We start from the raw sequence: 5,336 nt of genomic DNA, 5'->3' as shown, positions 1-5,336 counted from the left end.
CTACACCAGTAAGTGCCCAAGGTCTTTGGTAGGCTTGTACAGATAGCACAAAAGCCAGCGTTGCTGCAGCTTCACCACTAGTGATCCCCATTAGCTTGTTGTATGAAAATTAAGCCAAACATGCTAACTCAAGTTACAAGCTCAGCTCTGACTGCAGTGTGGACCTGGTCTTCATTCAACAGTTTGTCCAGGGCTGCCTTTACCAGGACCAAATGAAGGTTTCAAAGGAAGGCCACACTTATAGCACCCAGAAACCAGATGGAAAGGGACTTTGTTATTGCATATTACACAAAATATTTAATGTCAAAGAAGAAAACTCCCTTAAAAGACCATTAGGACTCTGCAAAGACTGTTATCCCTAATTTTCCTACCTGCAAGGCTTTTCTGGTGCTTATACTTGTGAAGACAACACACAAAGCAAACTATAGTGGGAAATTCACTTTTCAGGACAGAGGCCCCACCCTAGAAATAGACTTTCTGGAGCTCACTGAAGCATGGCCAGCTGCACAATTACAACCACTCCAAATGAAGAATGTGCAAGGGAATTTTCTCAGTAATGGATCTGCCATTTTATTGTAGTCTGCAGAAGAATAAAATAGCATTTTTTTCCAGGAAAAGACATTGCTCACTGAAGTGGTCAGAAGGGAATATTTCTTGCTTCTTCTATTAATACGTCAGATGTCACACTATAATAATCTGTGTCCACTTCTTTCAAAACAATCTGCTAGGAAAAAACACTAGCACTTAAGTGCTTATAGTGGTGCATTTGCCTTCTGTTCTGTTTAGGAGTATGTGTCTTGCTGCCTTGCCACAGTGCTAAGACTTCATTAGGAATTGTGCTTGCTCATATCTGGTTTGAATCTAGTTAATCATAGAGATTTTCCTTAAAACTGAGGGGAAGATGATTCTGCTGTCCTATGCCACTCTCTGTAAAGGTCTCTGAGAAGTCCATGCAAGAGGAAATTGGGTAAAATTAAGTATGATAGATCTTCCACTGATCCTCAACATAATTGAGGGAGTAAATAAAGCTGAAAATAGGACATGACACTGCATAAAAACATTCAGTGCGAACTTGTTAAGGTGCTTTAATTCAGGGTGCATGGGAAAGAAACTGCCCTGCCTGCAGAGAATCCAAGCAGGACATTAGTAATGTTGAATTATCCTGGCACCTCTTCATGACCTATCATTTGTGTATTTGAAGAAAGGTAATTAGAGATATAAATCTTTGAAAAGGAGAACTTTCCACTTCCATTTCATTTCCTCCCAGATCTGTTTTTTTTTTTCCTTTCCTGTGGGAAGCTTCTAAACCATCATGTATGTGAGAAACGTCATTGCTTCAGTTTGCATCCAGTCAGTCCCACTACTGCAAGTGGCACAAGTGTGGTGCCATCACACAGCAATAGTGTAACAGAAAGGGGGCTAGTGGGGCATGAGCCCTGGGTGCTGAGCCTGGGGGGCACAAAAAGAGCAGCAGTTGTGCTGCAAGCATTGCCACTGCTGAGCTGGCAGTAGCACAGCCACTGAGGCGGCCCTGTGCATGACTGCCACCCAGGAAGCTCAAGCGCCCCGTTACACCTCAGGCGCACAGCCTGCTTTGCAACCACTGTGCCTGCGGTGTGTAGTGCATGCTTGGTCTCTTCCCTCTGACCTGACGTTCTCTCAGGGTGCAGATGCCTAAATGGAAATTCATCAAGGCCCAGCTGTACCCCAATCACTGTGGGCCTCACAGTCTGGACTGGAGCCTGCTCTGAAGGACATTTGCCAAGGTGTTGAAGAAACAGGAGTTTCACCATTGTTTTTCTTTGCATCACTTCCATAGCTAGTCCATTTTCCTTCTTTCCTGTGAAGTTACTCAGGTGAGAATGATCTTGCCTAGTTCTAGAGGGGCTCATAGACTAGCAAAGGGATGATTTTATCACAGGAAAACAGGCAGGTTATCAGAGAGCTGAATTTGGCTTTGGAAGTGGTCCCACATTGAGTATTTCACTGTGAATAATGTCAGGACTCTTGGCTGTCTCACCTGGCCCAAACCAGGACAAGGACATTCATGATGCCTGCTTGTCAGTGTGCGCTGGCCCAAAAAATTGTGTGCTGTAGAAAGTAAAGCAAAATCCTAACCTTTCTTACACAATAGTAAAACTTTGGGGAAGAAGATTAAATTAAATATTATTTGTAACAGGACTGTGCCTTCCAAGAGAGGCCAGAGCAGAGCTAAGATCAGCTAAGTACTACTTTGCACTGGAGTCTGTATGTAACTGGAGGGGGGTGGGGGAAGAAATGGTAGGTAATTGCTGACCAGTGAGTTGTAGGATAGACTGAGAGGGCCAAGTGGCTGAAACACATCTATGTCCTATCTAGCTGGCTGCAACTGTGCAGGACAATATAGTGGCAGGTAAAGATGCCAGCCATGCCCAGAGCAAGTGCAAGTCACAACAGTGGGGAAGGTGATTGTGCATCGCTATTTGGCTACATGATGCAACCTCTGGGATGCCTGCAGGGGTGCTGCTAATGCCCAAAGCTGTAGCTTGGCACCACCCTAAAGTTTATCTGCACTAGGTTCTCTTGGGTTTTACTTTGACCCTATTAGTTTGGGCTAATTGCAAAATGAGTTAATACATATAATGTGACACCTACGTCTTACTCTAGAGTAGACAAAGCCCTGGTGTTGAGTCATGTTTAAATCAGTCTTCATCTCATGAATAACGGATGTGGATAACCACAAAGATGCTCAAAGTGGAAGCTACGCCAGGAGGAGCTCCGTTGCGGTTTTCATTAACCTGAAAATTAGAGGTATGTAGCAGCAATGCAGAAAGAAGTGTTTCTCTCATATAGTCCCCATTCTGCTATTCAGCTACTTCACCACCCATCAACATCTCCTCAACAAGACCCCTGTGCAATAAGAAAGTGTGTTAACTTACAGTATCTCCAGTTCATAGGGATAAGCTTAGCTTCATTTCACAGAGGAGCTAAGTGACTTCCCCAAGATCACGCTGAACCAGACCAGAGGTGTGAATCCTAAATTCTGGACTAGTACCCTAACCAAAAGGCCATGCACTCTGTCCTTTGTTACTGGTTTATAAAAGAGAGAAGGGAGGACAGAGAGGAAAAAAACCTGTTGAAATAATATAGTAAGGGATAGAACAAGGAAGAGCAAGTGGGTTGTGTTGGACTTCAGAATCCCACTCAGCAAAATGTTAGTGTCATTTACCCAAAACCCATACATGAATACAAGTCTAATAAAAGATATCGGATTTACCCAAAGAACCTTGTCTGCCTATGTCCTTAGACCAACACAGCTACAACCTACACCCCTGCCTACTCCTCAGACACCTGAAAGTTGAAGGCAATTTCTTATAAAGGGTTTTCATCTGTATATATGGTTGTCATTTAAAATAACTATTCCATTCATTAGAGGTGGCTACACTGTCCCATTCAGGCAATAAAAAGCCAGATGTATCCATGGCAGAGGGAGGACAGAGCCAATATTCTGTGGGTGTGGACACACGTGACCGCTGATCCATTGCAAAATGCCACCAATTGGGAATCAGTTTGCAGTTGTGTGATGTGCTGTGACCCCAACACCAAGGGATGGGAGTGAGCACTCAGCCCAGCATGTCTGGCAGTGGGCAAGTGGGGAGATAGTGCTTGCACCCATGTTTTGGGAGTCCCAAGGGCTGGGCGACCTGTGATGGGCAGGGTTATCATTTTTTTGCTTTCCCAACCAGGGAGTGAGGACAGAGCTGGTTGCTAGAAAGGTAGCTTATATTGACCAAGCCGTGCAAGGGAGCGCACTGAGAAAAAGGGTCAACAAAAGGGGGGAGAAGGGCAGAAGAATTCTGGCTACATAACAGAGTGGCCAGTTACAGCAGTGTGTGTTTGGGGGATGAGGAGCAGTGCAGTGTGGGATACCTGGAGGACTGACCAGACCTGTGTCACAAAACGTTTGGTGTCCACATGTAACACTGAACCAGTTCAGGTGCAGCAAGGGAATCAGGTCTGTCCTCAGACTCTATCTGTGGCCATGAGCACAGTGTGCTACTTGTGCTGACAGCTATGATGGTGGATGGGATTAGGATTCCCCACTATACCGGGGAATCTTCAGCTTGGCTGTTTGAGACAGCATTAAATCACTTGTCTTCCCTGGGCCGGAACTCATCCACTTTGCAGATGCTACCTGGTATCTACAGAAGCATTGCAAATCCAGGTAGAAATGAAGCAGAGAGACATATTTGTACATGACAAAATGAGTTTTGCATTTTCCATTCAGGCTGCTGCATTTTGCAGACCTGGGATTTTTACTCCAAGGAAATCCATCTATTAGCAATGGCAATAGCGATCCCATTGTCCACACAGCCGTGAGCACTTCCTCATTAAACATGCAGTTACAGCCAAAGCACCAAGGGATTAAATCTTCCAGTCCTCGGTATGCCCCTTCCTTATCCTGGCTAATTCGTACTATTGAATTTCAGCCAGATATTGCCCACACTATATTCAAGGGCTGTTCCTCTTTTGACGAATAACGGCTCAGCTGTCTCACTTACTGACATATTGCTGACTGAAGGCTAGTCTCCTTTATACAGCCCAGGGAGGAATTTCCCTTAGAGCCCCAAAATTAGTCACATGGCATGCATAACATTTCCATTTAAGGGAAAGACAGGAAGAGCTAAGCACGAACGCAAATTCTGCTGTCTGTCACGCCTTGTGCAATTCCATTGGGAATGTGACTCTACGGACCTTTCTTCAGCCTTACTCAGTGGCTGCTTCGGAGCATGCTTATTCATGGGATAAATCCTTTCTGACACATATATGAAACAACACATGTTTGGAGAGCACAGAGGGTACTCATTTAGGTAATTACTCAGCCGAAAGAGGCAATATTCCAGGACGATCGTTAGTCACAAAAGTGGTAAACAATATTCCATCTATCAATAATATCACAGCAGAGCTGAGGGGTATTGTCCAATTTTTCTGTTTTCCTCCACTTGGTTTCTCAAATTGGAGTCTGGGAGCATCAGTGTCTCCCAGGTTATCACAAATGTTCCTTAATTTATCTTTCATGTGACAGCCTTGCCCTCGTCCTTTTATTTCTGCTTTTTCATACTGTTTGATGAGACTCCTTATTGATTTTTTCCTTGCTACACTGAATGGTAACCGTACTCTGCAGTTATTGAATAGATGGCCTTAGTGATTTGTTTTCACCACAGAAATCACGTTCCTGTATGCAGAGAATTCTAATGCTCATAGCCCAGTGATTTGTAAAACTTTTAAAACTAATATCTAACCCTGAACCAACAGACCACTATGGAGGCAGTTCAACTGGGAATTCAGCATAATGT

This window comes from Alligator sinensis, unplaced genomic scaffold (assembly GCF_000455745.1).
Source record: "Alligator sinensis unplaced genomic scaffold, ASM45574v1 scaffold1059_1, whole genome shotgun sequence".
Taxonomy (NCBI): Eukaryota; Metazoa; Chordata; order Crocodylia; family Alligatoridae; genus Alligator; species Alligator sinensis.
Note: the sequence above shows the minus strand (reverse complement) of the source record.